The 18,817-nt window shown below is 34.8% G+C and overlaps 2 pseudogenes; both read right to left on the minus strand.

The window, feature by feature from the left end:
• Positions 1-265: 265 nt before the first annotated feature.
• LOC148760635 (UDP-glycosyltransferase 91C1 pseudogene) lies at positions 266-1,928 on the minus strand (annotated as a pseudogene).
• Positions 1,929-11,349: 9,421 nt separating this feature from the next.
• Positions 11,350-13,114, minus strand: LOC148760636 (UDP-glycosyltransferase 91C1 pseudogene; annotated as a pseudogene).
• Positions 13,115-18,817: the final 5,703 nt, after the last annotated feature.

The following is an 18,817-nucleotide window of genomic DNA, read 5'->3' on the forward strand; positions in this document are numbered from 1 at the left end:
ATTTTTTATTTGAAAAGTCTTTGTTAACAAATCATAAAGCCGACTGTAGAGTAATAATTTCATGAATCTCTCTTATAAAGTTTGTGGTCTCATCTCAATCCTCGTCCACACACAGGAACGTCATCTTTTTACCCTGCATCAGATGTTAAGATATTGGGTCTAACCTTTCTCAGCAAGGTTAGAAATTTCTAAATTAGGGGCATGTAACGAACACAATTTTTAAGTAGGCATACATTTTCAACCTAGTGAACTTCATGAATGAAACTTTGAGGAAAACTTGAAGAATTTGAACCTTCATAGAACTTTTTTATTAATACCATTAATGAAACTTTGAGGAGTATATATCACACAACACTTTCTTAATCTTTTTTTTATTGTTTGGAATTCGAGACTTTATTTAACCAAAAGCTGATTTGCACAGAAAGTGGGATGTTACTTGATGAAGCATCAATAACTCAAACCTCCCCAGTTGAGGAATCAAAATCTTCAATGAACCGGGTGAACTCATCCAAGTAATTGTTACTTAACTCTTCATTGCAAATATCTCTCATTGCCCATGCATTTGCTCTTACTGGCTCGCCTTCTGGCTCCACCATCACCTGCCTAATCGTCTGAGCCACCAAGTCGCTTGTAAATGATCCGTCCAGTTCGTTTCTCTCTATTTCTAACCCAACCTTCTTGCCATGCAACAATCTAGCGTTCAACCCCTGATCCGAGCTTGCCCCGGAAAACAAGATCAAAGGCCGACCAAACTTGAGTGCCTCGATAATTGAACTCCAACCACAGTGAGTTAAGAAACCCCCAACAGAGGAGTGAGCCAATATCCGTAGTTGAGGTGCCCAATCCTTCAACACCAAGCCCCTATCAGAAACTCGTTCCTCAAACCCTTGAGGGATTATGTCCTGACCCATCTGCCCTTCAACTAGTGGGCGGTTCCTGACCACCCAAATAAAGGGCAAGTTAGATTTGTCGATTCCAAACGCCAATTCGTGCATAGATTCTTGACTCAGGCTCACTTCACTTCCGAGTGCAACATAGAAAACTGACTTCTCTCCTTTTCTGTCAAGCCATTTCTTTATATCTTCCCAACTCTCATGGCTCTTCTCTTCGTTAGATGGCAGTGATGGAGGCAGCAAACCGACTGGAACAACAGGTTTCTGGTAAAGCTTCTTAAGCAATTGAATCTGATCAGATTCGAACTCGACGCAGCTCCGCAGAGTTACAAATTGGCAACCCTGAATCACTTGTCCAATCCGTTGAAAATCAGACACATCTTCCATGCACTCTTGGTGACTCACCATCTCATGGAGCTTCAAAACTATGTTACAAGGATAATCTATCCACTTAGGGACAACTGTGAAGTCTTCTGGTCGTTTGCGATGATCACCAATCAAAGCTGATGGTGGGCCAAGGAAAGCAAGCAGCGTGGCATTGCATATGCTGAAGAAAACTAAGTTGATGCCGAACGGAATAGCAACTCCAGGTAACCAGTGAGGCATAAAGTCATGGATTATCCAGTTTACATGTGAGGTTTTGAGGAACTCAGTCAAAGGGACTTCGAGCTTGTCACATGCCTTTTTAAGGTAAGGAACTTTCTGAATCGGTATCTCAGCGGTGGACTCAACTCCTGGTGGTAGGCCATGAACCTGAGGAAGAGAAATCTCAATAAAGCTTATGTTAGAGGACAGATGTGCGGGGAGTTTAGGGAGGCGGCTAATGTTTTTTGGGGTGGAGATATAGGATATGCGATGACCCTTTCGAGCTAAGAATTTGGAAACCTCGAGAAATGGCATAATGTGACCATAAGCTAGCCATGGGAACATTGCTATGTGAAGCTTTTCTTTTCCCTCCATGGCGTTTCGTGAGTGCAGATGAATCGGGGAAAATAGAAAGAGAATGAGGACTTGAGGGCTTTTGTTCCTTCAGTAATTGATTTCTTCATATAAATGAGAGACATATCAGATCAAAGTATCTCTGTAAAATAGTTTTTTTTTGGCTGAAAATCATTAACAAAATAATAATAATAATAATAATAATAATAATAATAATAATAATGAGTATTTTAAAAAATAATCTTTAAAGATAAAGATATTTTTAAAAATAGCCCTCTTTATAATTTTAATTATTTTTAGTCAAGTTAAATAAAATTACCCTCAATAAAATTACACGCGTCATGTACAAAAATCTGTGATAAGTCATTATTAGAGTGTTACACGCTATGTATAAAAATATGTGACACGTCATGTACAAAAACCTGTGACAAGTCATGGTTAGCGTGTTACACATTATGTACAAAAATATGTGACACGCCAAGTACAAAAACCTGTGACAAGTCATGGTTAGCATGTTACATGCTATGTACAAAAATATGTGACAAGCCATGATTAACTTGTTATATGCTATGTACAAAAATATGTGACAAGCTATGTACAAAAACCTGTGACAAGTTATGGTTTACTTGTTACATGCCATGTACAAAAACTTATGACAAGCCATGGTTAGCGTGTTACGCACTATGTACAAAAATATGTGACACGCCATATACAAAAACATGTGATAAGCCATGGGTTGCGTGTTACACGCTATGTACAAAAATATGTGACAAGCCAAGTACAAAAACCTGTGACAAGCTATGGTTAGCTTGTTACACACTATGTACAAAAACCTATGACAAGTCATAATTAAGTTACTACACGTCATGTTAAAAAAAAATATTGTTGTTACACGTCATGTAAAAAAACATGTTACACGCCATGGTTAAAAAAGATTGTTACACGCCATGTTGAAAAAAAAATATTGTTGTTACACGCTATGTTGAAAAAATATTGTTGTTACACGATATATTCAAAAATATTTTGTTACACTTTAATGCTTAAAATGTTATTGTTACTTACGAACCAAAACTTCAAATTCTCTCAACTTTTTTTTTTTGACAATTTGGCACAGATAAAGTGTTTCTAACCTGTTTTCATAAATCAAAATACAAATATTTTTTTTATCTAAAACACCTACTTTGACTAAAAATAAAAAAAAATTTTGAAAACTTAAATTTATAAATTTCAAAATTTTGAATTTATTGGTATCTAGGTCCCGAATTGATTCAATTAAAAGCTATTTCATACATTTGTGATTATTTCTACCGTTTTAATTTTATCCAAAATACCTAAAAATTGAATTTTTCAAACAGCCACCCACTCAAGCACGTCAAAATCATTGTTTGGTGTCTTAAAAGCGTAAAAAAGAGAAATCTGAAAACACGGGAGAGAGAAATTAGAAGCATAGCAAATGCATGCCGAACAGAGAAATTGATAAAATTTGAGAGATTGAGATGGTGAGAGAGAAATCCGAAGCACAAATGAGGAGAAATGGGAAGAAATTGTGATGAATGGTTTAATTTATTTGAAATAATTTAAAGGGTATTTTCGTTAAGTCATGACTAAATATGACTAAAAACAGTTAAACTTATTTTGATGGTTATTTTTAAAATGTCTTTATCAAAAAATGTCATTTCTCACAATTTCCTCTAATAATAATAATAACTAGAAAAGTACCCACGCCATGCAGTGCGTTTACTATATTTTATAAATGCTTAGATGTTAAAAATTATGAGTTAATGATAGGAATTGTAAAAGTTATTATTGATATAATCCTGCATGCTAATTAATATTTGATATATATACATTTTGTCAATAAATGCACAAAAACTATCATAATATGTACAAAAATGGTTTTGCATTCTGAATGAGTAACATGTTGTCCTAAAAAAGAAAAGATACTAATCCTGCTAATTAACATTCGACATATCTACAAATAACATTTATTACAAAATGTAAAAAAATTGTTCCCATAAATCAATGACAAGCTGCTTTGAAAAACAAGATAAAAGTTCAACAAAATTACATGTACTATGGAATCATTTTTGTGAAGGAAACCTAAGCATGCTAGTCCTTGATCTAATACACATCCATCGTCAATATTGCTTGTCTCTTGAACCAATAACACATTGGCAATCAGAACAAAAACTATAAAGATTGAAAAGGCTATGTTTGTGGTGATCAAATAAATCTTAACAAAAATAATGCCTCTTTTATTTTGTTCCTAATTAGATTATCTAGTAATTGTTGCTTTGAAGAGAAAAGCAATTACACAGTTAAATTAGCAAAGTATAGATAAAGAAAATTGAAACCAAAATTCTTATGAAAAAAGAAAATTTGAAAAAAGGAATCTAGCCCCAAAATCTTCTACACCAAAGTTTTGATACAATAACTAATAGTAATGTCAAAGTCCAACCATTCACAGCATTAGCTTTACCCTCATGTCATAGAAAAGCTTGATTTATTCTCAGTGTAAATTGTAGAAAGGCAATAACAATTTACTTGCACAACAGATAACCAATCATAAATGTAAACTAATAGGAAATCAATAAGTTTTTAGATCCCAGTGGCCATTAGTTTACTTTACACTCAAGGAAAGTTCATTTGTCATACTTTTGACATGTAGATTGCCTCATATCTAGGAACTTTCAAATCCGAGAAAGTTCGACAACTATATAACTATTACGTTAAATGGGCAGCTTTTCTTGTAAGTTCGCCAATGGAGATTAGAAATCTATTTGAGATTGGATACAAAATTTTAAAAGTTCTAGAAAGTGCACCTTTAAATTCCATTAGGATCCTCTGCAAGTTTTAGTCAAATTCAAACATAGAATCATATAAAATGTTTGATAAAATACCTACAAACATATATGGTACATATTATGGGAACTAAGAACCACATGAACTTTAGAAAATTTAAATCATATGTAAATAGAGCTAAACTGTAAAAGTTTAGCAGTGTATACATATATTTGTAAAAATAAATTTCTGAACATGACAACATATGCAATTAAGGTCTCAAATGATTTTGTGAATCTAAATCAAATATCTATCAAGCGTGACTTTTACATATATATTTTTATTTGGTTTTAAAACATGAAGCAGATTTAAGTCGAGCCTTCTGTAAAAGAAAAGAGTCAACCCTAAAAAAAAACAATTTAAATATGAAAAGAACATATGAGAGTCAAATATGAGTAGAACAAACAAACTATTAGAGAGTAATTGGGAAATTTGTTTACTTGTATATCAACCACGATGATATAGTTGAAGCAAATAATAAGAAATATTATCTAGTTTCCTTTCACTTTCTTCACTAATTATCAAGGAAGAAGCATCATGACAGTGAAAATTTTAAATCCCTTGTATGAGATATAGAAACACTGCTAATTTTTTGATTGGTTAAATGCTTTCTACGAACAATAAATTAGTGATTGTTTAAGGAATAATCTACAAAGTTTTAAGACAAAAACATGTCTTTCTTAGTTGAATGTGATGCTATAATTCGTCATTAAATCAGATGATTACCTTAAAAGGGGAATAATATGAAACTTGTCAATGATAAAATAGTCAAATGATGGTCCAAACCATAAGAAAAAGCTGGAAGACTCTGGAATTATTTATCCCTTTAGCTTTTGACAATGCTTGTGCACTTATATCCTAGTATATATATTTAATTCAAACACTAATACATATGCCTTAAAATTAACACAATATATAAAGTATATGTATTAAAAGATATTACAAGTTAATTAATAATCATAATTTCATGAATTAATTTAATTAATAATATGTGTTTGTCTTTAATTACGTGAAATTAAAAAAAAAACATCATTGAGTTTGAGTATTGGATGCCCAAAGGGTGATACTCAAACCTTACCTGAACCCGTTACTAATAGTGAAATTACTATCTGAACTCGATTATAGGATACTCTAACCCTCTATAACCAAGTCGGGTACCTGCGAGTACATTGTAACAAGGTACCCATTACCATCTCTACATGTAAAATCCTTTTGCCAAATGTTAGAAGACCCTGTTTGGATTCAATTTTTAATATATTAGAGGTAAATTCATGCATTGCACATGACTCATTTAGTTTATATCTTTCAAGATATAGCTCATCCATTAAATACATCACAACTATCCTCCTCTAGAGTCCACTTGACAAAAATTGAGAATCTTAATGGAAGTCTTATTTAAGCTTCACAATCGCTCTTGAAATCTCTTCTTAGTCAAATGTATAAGTCCCATTGAAATTTCATTAGTTAAATACCCAAATAAGCGCTCGAACTATGTCAAAAAAAATTAATTCAGCCCCTATCATTTTATTGCGTTCAAATAAGCCCCTGAACTTTTATTTCGGATCAAATAAGTCCCTCTCCCTAACCATTGACTAACTTTCATTAGTCAACGGTACATGTGACACTTTATACCATGTCATCTGCCACGTGACAGATAATGTGGGATTAAATATTATTGATTAGGATTTAAGCAAATGGGTAAAAAAGTAAGCACACAAATCCTACTCAACAATATTTAATGCCACATCATCGGCCACGTGCTAGATGACATGGTATAAAAGTATCACATGTATCTTTGACTAATGAAAGTTAATCAATGGTTAAGGAAAGGGTTTATTTAACTCGAAATATAAATTCAGGGGTTTATTTGAATGCAATAAAAGGATAAGGGCGGAATTGATTTTTTTGACATAGTTTAGGGGCTTATTTGGGTATTTAGCCAATTTCATTTTATATGGTCAAAATACCTGAGAAGTCCTTGTACTAGGACATTTGCTTCAATTTAGTCTTTCTACCAAAAATCGTAATATTTTAGCCCCTTCATTTTGGGAGTTGCTTCAATTTAGTCCCTCTCATATTTTTCGTTTAAATTAACCATTACGTTATTGACATCAGTGCTAACGTAACACCAGATGTTGACGTGGCACTGCCACGCATCATGAAAAGTGACGTGGTGCATTAGGAGGCATGTCAAATGTATAAGTCCCATTGAAATTTTCTTTATATATAATATAAATGGTCAAAATACCTGAAAAGTCCTTATATTAGGATATTGTCTTCAATTTAGTCATTTTACTCAAAATCGTAACATTTTAATTTCTTCATTTTGGGAATTGCTTCAATTTTGTCTTTTTCACATTTTTCATTTAAATTAACCGTTACGGTACTGACATCGACGCTAACGTGGCACTGATGTAGCATTAGATGTTAACGTGACATTACCACGTCATCAGAAAAAGTGACGCGGTGCATTAAGAGGCTGATGTGTGGCACTTTTATTCTTTAAAACAAGATGTGCTTTTACAGAAGTTTGGACCCAATACATTTAGAAAATATGCCAAGGCCTTTACCACCACACCTAAGCCTTTATTCAAAGTTATAACTTGCTTGTATTTATTTCTTTTTTCCTTAAAACTACATCATTTTGAAACTTTCTTTTTTGAAGAAGAAAGCTTCAAAGGGTTTTTATTGCTAGAGTTTTTGAGAGTGTAAAATACTTCAAAACGACGTAGTTTTGAGGAAAAAAGAAAAAATAAGAAAAAAAATGAGAGAAGAAAAGAAGAAATGAAACAAAAACAAGTTATACTTATCAGTAAGGGCTTGGGTGTAGTAGTAAAGGCTTTAGCATTTTTGCTATAGGTCTTGGGGTTCTAACCTTAACAAGAGTACATCTTGTTTTGAATAATAAAAATGCCACATGGCAACCTCTTGGTGTTCCATGTGGCATCTCAGACCCAAATTATGACGTGGCACTACCACGTCAACTTGTCAAGGTGATGTGGCACTGCCACGTTAGTACTGAAACTCAAGAGACTAAATTGAAAAAAATACTTTAACACAATTACTTTTTAGATATTTTGAGAGGTATAGATGTCCCAATTAAACAATAACCTTGAAATAGAAAAAGTCAATTGTAAAGCTTTGATATCTTTGCTACTCCAGTACTGAGTCCGACATTTGCAGGCGATCTTTCCTTGTGGTCCTGCCACATCACATCCCATTACGAGCATCTTTCTTGTAATACTAAAACTAAACTTTATCTTCCATCAGTAAGGGCTTGGGTGTGGTAGTGAAGTTTTTAGCATATTTGCTATAAGTCTTGAGTTCAAACCGTAATAAAACCACAAACTATTTTGAAGAATAAAAATGCCACACCGTAACCTCTTGATGTGTCGTACGGCATCTCAGACCCAAATTATGATGTGGCACTGTCATCTCAGTGTGTCAGGGTGATGTGACACTGCCACGTTAGTACTTGAACTCAAAGTGTGAATGCCACGTCACCCTTGACACGCTGACATGGCATTTGGTGCAGGTCAGCACCGTAGCAATAAATTTAAACGAAAAATGTGAGAGGAACTAAATTGAGAAATTTTTAAAATAAAAGAATCAAAATATTATAATTTTGAATAAAAAAATTAAATTAAAAAAAACCTTAATGCAAGAACTTTTCAAATATTTTTAAAAGTATAAATGTCCCAATTTTTTTTTTGAAAAGCATAGGTGAACTTTCATAAATAACTAGCAATGAAGCATTCCTTTACAGGGATGCATCTGCAACAAAATCAAAACCTAGGAGTAATGGAAGCAATACCACTACTAGAAACTCCATTACTCCCTTACAAGACTTCCCCTCACTTACAACAAATATCAAAAGAAAAAAGCCACAGCTTAATACATATCCTTGGAGCCTCAACCAGCATTCCTTCACGTCTTAAACTCAAAATTCTATACATTTGTAAAGCCATTCATAACCCTTTTGAACCAAATCAACAAAGCACAAATATTCAAGACACATTAAACAAAACTAAGGGGACTAATATTATGAGACTTTCCACATTTATAACATTGCTCCTTACTACAAGTTCTCATCCGGAATCCACAAAAATCAACACTAACCAAAACCAAACAAATTAAAATATTCGAATAATATCATACTGAAGTTGCACACCTTACTTAGCCAGATTATTAGCTTTTTCATTTGTTTCATGCATGATGTGTCTAATTGTCCAACCATTCAATTCCTCCTTCATCCTTTCCATTTGAATCGGCCACTTCCTCATTCTTCACGGAGCCGTGTCTGGTTGCTTAGTTCATTTAACTGCATTGCTTGAATCGCTTTCAATGCATAATAAATTGTCATTTTTCCACCTAGAAGTAAAGAAGATCACAAACGCTTCCCTCACAACTAAGATCTCCGTGAGGTTAGATCAACTGATCCTATTGGCTTTGAGAATGTCACTTTCACCACCCCATTAAAATCTTTGAGAATGCCTTAAATTCCAGTTGGACCCGGGCTTCCTCTTGCTACTCCATCCATATTAAATTTCATTTAACCTGGTTTTGGCATTTTCCACTTAATCCGTTACCTCCCTAGCATTGATTTTCCATGCAAACTTCGAATTGGACACTATCGGTAGATATCTAACACTGACGGCAAGTCCCTTAGACATTTGGCATTGTCCCAAACTACCACCCTAACCTTGACTAATTCGAGACATTGTTCTGCGTCCCATTATTTACCATTAAAGGTACATTCATTCCTACATTTTCAAATCGACCACACTATAGCAAAGTAGGCCATCTTTCATATTCTATTATCAAGGTCCCCAAGATGGAACCCATTCCATGTTTTGAAGAAGTCTTTATTCGTTCTTGGAGAAGTCCACATAACACTTCAACTCTTACACCAATCCATTCATATTTTCCAAGTCTTCATACATTCAACAAAAAGATGGTTACAAGTTTCCATACCCAAATTACACAAGATACAAAGCAAAGAACTATTCAATTGAATCCCTCTTTTGACTAACTCTTCCTTCACCCCTATCTTACCCAAAAGCATTTGCCACACAAAAACCTCCACTTTCAAAAGGGCTAATTGTGCCCACACAAATATCCAAATCCCATTCGTAGAATCCATGGAAGACAAAGCATACTTACAAAAAGATTTAGATGTGTATTTTCCACTAGGCTCCCTTTTCCAAACCCCTCATCTTTGAAATCCTTGCTAACAACTGTTCTTGGAGCATACCTTGCAGCTGCGCCTATTGTTCAACCTCCCAATCAAATAATTGTCTCCTAGTCTCCACTTTCCACTTGCAAACCCCGTCCACCCAATTCCCAAATTCAGCAACCTTACCATACTTATTCACAGCTAACGCAAATAACCTTGGGAAAAAAATTGTAAGAGTGACTCCTTCGATCCAGTCGTCCTGCCAAAAACATAAATTCTCGTCGTTGCCTGCAATGAAATCGTAATTAGACTAGACTTACAAAAAATACTTGTTAGAAGGGAAATGGGGCTAACTATTCTTTTCCACAAAGTAGACACTTTTTTATTAACACTCGTGTTTGGCATAAGATCTAAAGGATCGCTTCCGATTTTCTGGACAAGAACCTCTCTCCATAAACTATCCTTCTCTCTCCCCTACCTCTATAACCATTTATTAAGCAGAGCTTGATTTTTCACTTCCAAATCGATCATACCAATTCCTCCACATTCTTTGTAATTGCACACTTGATCCCACCGAACATAGTGAATTTTCTTTTTACCTTCCTCACCTTCTCATAGAAATCTCTTTTGTACTCTTTCCAATTCATTCTTCACTCGAACTAGAATTTGGAACATCGACCTATAAAAAATAAGAAGACTGGCTAAAACAGATCTCAACAATGTGACTCGCCCACTCGATGAAAACGTCTTAGCTTTCCATCTAGCGAGTTTCACCTTCACTCTATCCAATACTAGCCCCCAAAGTTTAAAAAAATTATGATTCACCCTCAAAGGTAACCCAAGATAAATAACTAGGATTTTTCCAACTTAACAAGTAATTCTCCTTACCCATCTCGCAATCCTTTTTTGCTCAACTCCAATTTCAATCATTAACTTTTATAAAAATTAATTTTCAATCCCAACACATCTTGAAAGCATCTCAATATTCTCCTTAGTGCCCTGAAACTCTCCAAGTTAGGATCTAAGAAGAAAATAGTACATATTGTAAGTAGAAAAGCAATAACCTTGATACAGAAAAGCCAATTGTAAAGCTTTGAGATCGTCTGCTATCCTGGTACTCCCTGATTGGAGTCCGTCATTTGCATGGGGTCCCTCATTGGGGTCCAGCCATGTCAAATCCCACCGCAAGCATCTTTCTTGCAAAACTAAAAATGAACTTTATCTTCCATCAGTTCAATGTTCTGTTTTCTATTTTGAACCTTTGGTTTTTTTATCATTTATATTTCAAATTTATTTTTTATAATAGCAATTTTATATAAAAAATTTAAAAATTGAATACTAACAAATATTAAATCAATATGTTTTTAAAAAACAACTTTCATGAATATAAAGGAAAAAGATAAAAAGAATTGATGTTTTCGTATTTACGATAATTCATTGAAAGCCGGTGGGGACGAGAACGACGTTGGTGTCGGCCAACTTTCGACATGACATCTCATGTGATACTTCGCTTTAACTTTTATAGGAAAAGTTTTGTTCTTATCATTAAAAACCATGAACGGCATATATACACATAAAAGAAAATCATTTGTCATAAAATGAAAATTCCCATAATAATACCCTGAGAATGACAACATTTGGCATCTTCAGCAGTTTGGAGAAGGAATATATCATGATCATAAGCATAGACGGTGTCGCCTACAGGTCAAACCTCAGTGTCAGAAGGTGGAAATTCTTCGATGGACCGAGTGAACTCGTTCAAGTACTTGTTACTCAGCTCTACACTGCTAAAAATCTCCTTCACTGCGTATGCATTTGCTCTGAGTGGCTCCCCCTCGGGATCCACCATGACTCGCTTAATAGACTTAGCCACCGAGTCACTTGTGAATGATCCATCAAGATCGTTTCTTTCTATTTCCAACCCAAACTTTTTGCCATGCATCAACCTAGCAACCAACCCAAGATCCGAACTTGCACCGGGAAATAATATCAAAGGCAGACCAAACCCGAGTGCCTCAATAACTGAACTCCAACCGCAGTGAGTCAAGAAACCACCAACTGAGGAGTGAGCCAAGACCCTGAGTTGAGGTGCCCAGCCCCGTAAAACCAAGCCCCGACCCGAAACTCGTTCTTCGAACCCGGATGGGAGTATGTCCTGCACCAACTGTCCTTCAACGAAAGGGCGGTTTCTGACCGCCCATATAAATGGCAGCCCGGATTTCTCTATCCCAAATGCCAACTCGTGCATGAACTCTTGACTCAAACTCACCTCACTACCCAGTGCAACATAAAAAACTGACTTGTCTCGTCTGGTATCAAGCCATGTCTTCATTGCTTCCCAATTCTCATTTTCTTTATCTTCGTTACTTGGCAATGATGGCGGCAATAATCCAAGCGGAATAATAGGTTTCTGGTGAATCTTACTAAGCACACGAAGCGCGTCAGCTTCGACCTCATAGCAGCTCCTCAAAGCCACAATTTTGCAACTTAAAAGCAATGTTCCGACCCGTTCAAAATCGGACACAGAGTCCATACACTCCTGGTGACCCACCATTTCATGGAGCTTAAAAGCTAGGTTGTTAGGATAATCCAGCCACACTGGTGCCACCGTGAAGTCTTCTGGTCGTTGTCTACTTCCATTGAGCAGCTCCGATGGAGGGCCAAGGAAAGCGAACGTCGAAGCAGAATATATACTGAAGTAAACTAAGTTGATGCCGCGTTGAGTCGCCACAGGCGGTAACCAGTAAGGAGCAAAATCGTGGATAATCCATTTGACTTGTGATGACTTTTTGAGGAACTCAGTCAACTGAGTTTCGAGTTTGTCATATGCTTTTTTGAGGTAAGGGACTTGGTGAATAGGTAAGTCGGAGGTGGACTCAGCTCCTGGTGGCAGGCCATGAACGTGAGGCAAGGGAAGTTGTATAAAGCCTATGTTGGAGCAGAGATCTGGAGGAAGCTTCGGGAGGCGGCTGATGTTTTTAGGAGTGGAGATGTAGTATATTTTGTGACCCTTTTGAGCTAAGAACTTGGAGACTTGAAGAAATGGCATGATGTGGCCATAAGCTAACCATGGGAACATTACTATATGAAGCTGTTTTTGGCTGCCATCCATAACTGGAAAATCAGACTGCTATTAAGTATTTAGAGATTTTTCTTCTGTTTTTTGGTATTTCCTTGCAATTCTCCTAGAGACTAGAGAGACCATGAAGATGAACAGCCTAGAGAGAGAGAGAGAGAGAGTTGCTGGCCCTTCAATTATCATAAATTATCGAGGACAGTAGTATTTTTGTTTGAAAGAATCTGCTGCATTAGTAATTAACTTAATTTAAGTTGGCTGTTTTCCACTACTTAATTATAGGCAGAGGTAGACACTGATCCTTGGGCCAGTTGAGCACCGTCTACATGTTTTTTGTCAGTCAAAATAAAGTGAGTTTTATTATTAATATTAGAAAATTGATACGATTATAATATTCCAATATACTTGAGGTATGCATACAATTAGAGAAATAAGAACATATTCAAGATAATATGTCGTCCAAAACTTTCTACCAACAAGTATTTTAGAAACAAGAAACATTGTAAACTACTACGAGACATAAAACATTTTAGAACGATTTATATTAAATATAACTGAAAAAATTAAACCAGAGCCGAAAGTGGACTCCACAAAAGAAAAACGTGCACAAATCAGCACAAAAGCAGAAAAACGAAAATGCCAAACGCAAGGAACAGAGAATCAACAGCAAAGGTGAAGGAAAAACCAAAAAAAAAAACATTAAAAGGCGGACCAGCAAAGGAAAAACCCAAGAATCAGATCACAGATCATGAGGGAGAGGACTTCACGAGATGGTCAGGCAGCACGTTCTCAGATAGAGGAAAAAAAAATATATAACTAAAAAATTTAAAAGTGAAAGAAATTAAAACATTCGTTCAATAACTTAAATTAATAATTTTACTCATCCTAGAAAAAACACAACTTTACTCTTCTTAACCTCTTTTTTTATCTATTTTTAATCATTCATATATACTAAATATAAAAAAGGGAAATGTAACTTTCCTTGCTCTCCTCCGTTTTCCCCCACCATTTTCACTTTCCTTCCAATTAAATATTTAGTGTTAAAGCTGGCATGATCTTGCTTTTCAAATGGAAAAACAGAAAAGTTGCCATGATCTTACCCAACAAATAATTCTTGCCCACCTTTCCCGGCCCTTTTCGACACCGTAGGAGAGGACAAGTTACTCATTTTTCATTGGGTCCACGCTGCATGGCCCATCTACTGCACGTTAAGGTAAGTTATTGTACATGTTAAGTTTATACAAGCGTGTTTGTGCACCAACAAAAATTAAGTCGAGCTTTTTGTAAAAGAAAAGAGTCAACCCTAAAAAAAACAATTTAAATATGAGAAGAACATATGAGAGTCAAATATGAGTAGAACAAACAAACTATTAGAGAGTAATTGGAAAATTTGTTTACTTGTATATCAACCACGATGATATAGTTGAAGCAAATAATAAGAAACATTATCTAGTTTCCTTTCACTTTCTTCACTAATTATCAAGGAAGAAGCATCATGACAGTGAAAATTTTAAATCCCTTGTATGAGATATAGAAACACTGCTAATTTTTTGATTGGTTAAATGCTTTCTACGAACAATAAATTAGTGATTGTTTAAGGAATAATCTACAAAGTTTTAAGACAAAAACATGTCTTTCTTAGTTGAATGTGATGCTATAATTCGTCATTAAATCAGATGATTACCTTAAAAGGGGAATAATATGAAACTTGTCAATGATAAAATAGTCAAATGATGGTCCAAACCATAAGAAAAAGCTGGAAGACTCTGGAATTATTTATCCCTTTAGCTTTTGACAATGCTTGTGCACTTATGTCCTAGTATATATATTTAATTTAAACATTAATGCATATTCCTTAAAATTAGCACAATATATAAAGTATATGTATTAAAAGATATTACAAGTTAATTAATAATCATAGTTTCATGAATTAATTTAATTAATAATATGTGTTTATCTTTAATTACGTGAAATTAAGAAAAAAAAACATCATTGAGTTTGAGTATTGGATCCCCAAAGGGTGATACTCAAACCTTATCTGAACCCGTTACTAATAGTGAAATTACTACTTGAACTCGATTATAGGGTACTCTAACCCTCTATAACCAAGTCGGGTACCTGCTAGTACATTGTAACAAGGTACCCATTACCATCTCTACATGTAAAATCCTTTTGCCAAATGTTAGAAGACCCTGTTTGGATTCAATTTTTAATATATTAGAGGTAAATTCATGCATTGCACATGACTCATTTAGTTTATATCTTTCAAGATATAGCTCATCCATTAAATACATCACAACTATCCTCCTTTAGAGTCCACTTGACAAAAATTGAGAATCTTGATGGAAGTCTTATTTAAGCTTCACAATCGCTCTTGAAATCTCTTCTTAGTCAAATGTATAAGTCCCATTGAAATTTCATTAGTTAAATACCCAAATAAGCCCCTGAACTATGTCAAAAAAATTAATTCAGCCCCTATCATTTTATTGCATTCAAATAAGCCCCTGAACTTTTATTTCGAATCAAATAAGTCTCTCTCCCTAATCATTGACTAACTTTCATTAGTCAACGGTACATGTGACACTTTATACCATGTCATCTGCCACGTGACAGATGATGTGGCATTAAATATTATTGATTAGGATTTAAGTAAATAGGTAAAAAAGTAAGCACATAAATCCTAATCAACAATATTTAATGCCACATCATCTGTCACGTGCTAGATGACATGATAAAAAAGTATCACATGTATCTTTGACTAATGAAAGTTAATCAATGGTTAAGGAAAGAGTTTATTTAACTCGAAATATAAATTCAGGGGTTTATTTGAATGCAATAAAAGGATAAGGGCAGAATTGATTTTTTTGACATAGTTTAGGCGCTTATTTGGGTATTTAGCCAATTTCATTTTATATGGTCAAAATACCTGAGAAGTCCTTGTACTGGGACATTTGCTTCAATTTAGTCTTTCTACCAAAAATCATAATATTTTAGTCCCTTCATTTTGGGAGTTGCTTCAATTTAGTCCCTCTCATATTTTTCGTTTAAATTAACCATTACGTTATTGACATCAGTGCTAACGTAACACCAGATGTTGACGTGGCACTGCCACGCATCATGAAAAGTGACGTGGTGCATTAGGAGGCATGTCAAATGTATAAGTCCCATTGAAATTTTCTTTTATATATAATATAAATGGTCAAAATACTTGAAAAGTCCTTATATTAGGATATTGTTTTTAATTTAGTCATTTTACTCAAAATCGTAACATTTTAATCTCTTCATTTTGGGAATTGCTTCAATTTTGTCCCTTTCACATTTTTTATTTAAATTAACCGTTACGATACTGACATCAATGCTAACGTGGCACTAATGTAGCATTAGATGTTAACGTGACATTACCACGTCATCAGAAAAAGTGAAATGGTGCATTAAGAGGCTGATGCGTGGCACTTTTATTCTTTAAAACAAGATGTGCTTTTACAGAAGTTTGGACCCAATACCTTTAGAAAATATGCCAAGGCCTTTGCCACCACACCTAAGCCTTTATTCGAAGTTATAACTTGCTTTTATTTATTTCTTTTTTCCTTAAAACTACATCATTTTGAAACTTTCTTTTTTGAAGAAGAAAGCTTCAAAGGGTTTTTATTGCTAGAGTTTTTGAGAGTGTAAAATACTTCAAAACGACATAGTTTTGAGGAAAAAAGGAAAAATAAGAAAAAAAATTAGAGAAGAAAAGAAGAAATAAAACAAAAACAAATTATACTTATCAGTAAAGGCTTGGGTGTAGTAGTAAAGGCTTTAGCATTTTTGCTATAGGTCTTGGGGTTCGAACCTTAATAAGAGCACTTCTTGTTTTGAATAATAAAAATGCCACATGGCAACCTTTTGGTGTTCCATGTGGCATCTCAGACCCAAATTATGACGTGGCACTACCATGTCAACGTGTCAAGGTGATGTGGCACTGCCACGTTAGTACTGGAACTCAAGAGACTAAATTGAAAAAAATACTTTAATACAAGGACTTATAGATATTTTGAGAGGTATAGATGTCCCAATTAAACAATAACCTTGAAATAGAAAAAGTCAATTGTAAAGCTTTAAGATCTTCGCTACTCCAGTACTGAGTCCGACATTTGCAGGTGATCTTTCCTTGTGGTCCTGCCACGTCACATCCCATTATGAGCATATTTCTTGTAATACTAAAACTAAACTTTATCTTCCATCAGTAAGGGCTTGGGCGTGGTAGTAAAGTTTTTAACATATTTGCTATAAGTCTTGAGTTCAAACCGTAATAAAAACACATACTCTTTTGAAGAATAAAAATGCCACACCGTAACCTTTTGATGTGTCGTACGACATCTCAGACCCAAATTATGACGTGGCACTATCATCTCAGTGTGTCAGGGTGATGTGACACTGCCACGTTAGTACTTGAACTCAAAGTGTGAATGCCACATCACCCTTGACACGCTGACATGGCATTTAGTGCTACGTTAATTCCAGGTCAGCACCGTAACAATAAATTTAAACGAAAAATGTGAAAGGAACTAAATTGAGAAATTTTTAAAATAAAAGAATTAAAATATTATAATTTTGAATAAAAAAATTAAATTAAAAAAAAAACCTTAATGCAAGAACTTTTCAAATATTTTTAAAAGTATCAATGTCCTAATTTTTTTTTTTTTGAAAAGCATAGGTGAACTTTCATAAATAACTAGGAATGAAGCATTCCTTTACAGGGGTACATCTGCAACAAAATCAAAACCTAGGAGTAATGGAAGCAATACCACTACTAGAAACTCCATTACTCCCTTACAAGACTTCCCCTCGCTTACAACAAATATCAAAAGAAAAAAGCCACAGCTTAATACACATCCTTGGAGCCTCAACCAGCATTCCTTCACGTCTTAAACTCAAAATTCTATACATTCGTAAAGCCATTCATAACCCTTTTGAACCAAATCAACAAAGCACAAATATTCAAGACACATTAAACAAAACTAAGGGGACTAATATTATAAGACTTTCCACATTTATAACATTGCTCCTTACTACAAGTTCTCATCCGGAATCCACAAAAATCAACACTAAACAAAACCAAACAAATTAAAATATTCGAATAATATCATACTGAAGTTGCACACCTTACTTAGCCAGATTATTAGCTTTTTCATTTGTTTCACGCATGATGTGTCTAATTGTCCAGCCATTCAATTCCTCCTTCATCCTTTCCATTTGAATCGGCCACTTCCTCATTCTTCACGGAGCCGTGTCTGGTTGCTTAGTTCATTTAACTGCATTGCTTGAATCGCTTTCAATGCATAATAAATTGTCATTTTTCCACCTAGAAGTAAAGAAGATCACAAACGCTTCCCTCACAACTAAGATCTCCGTGAGGTTAGCATCAACTGATCCTATTGGCTTTGAGAATGTCACTTTGACTACCTCATTAAAATCTTTGAGAATGCCTCCAATTCCAGTTGGACCCGGGCTTCCTCTTGCTGCTCCATCCATATTAAATTTCATTTAACCTGGTTTTGGCATTTTCCAATTAATCCGTTACCTCCCCAGCATTGATTTTCCATGCAAACTTCGAATTGGACACTGTCGGTAGATATCTAACACTGACGGCCAGTCCCTTGGCCATTTGGCATTGTCCCAAACTACCACCCTAACCTTGACTAATTCGAGACATTGTTCTACGTCCCATTATTTACCATTAAAGGTACATTCATTCCTACATTTTCAAATCGACCACACTATAGCAAAGTAGGCCATCTTTCATATTTTATTATCAGCGTCCCCAAGATGGAACCCATTCCATGTTTTAAAGAAGTCTTTATTCGTTCTTGGAGAAGTCCACATAACACTTCAACTCTGACACCAACC

The sequence above is a fragment of the Theobroma cacao genome, chromosome 9 (assembly GCF_053813885.1).
Source record: "Theobroma cacao isolate CCN51 chromosome 9, ASM5381388v1, whole genome shotgun sequence".
Classification (NCBI taxonomy): Eukaryota; Viridiplantae; Streptophyta; class Magnoliopsida; order Malvales; family Malvaceae; genus Theobroma; species Theobroma cacao.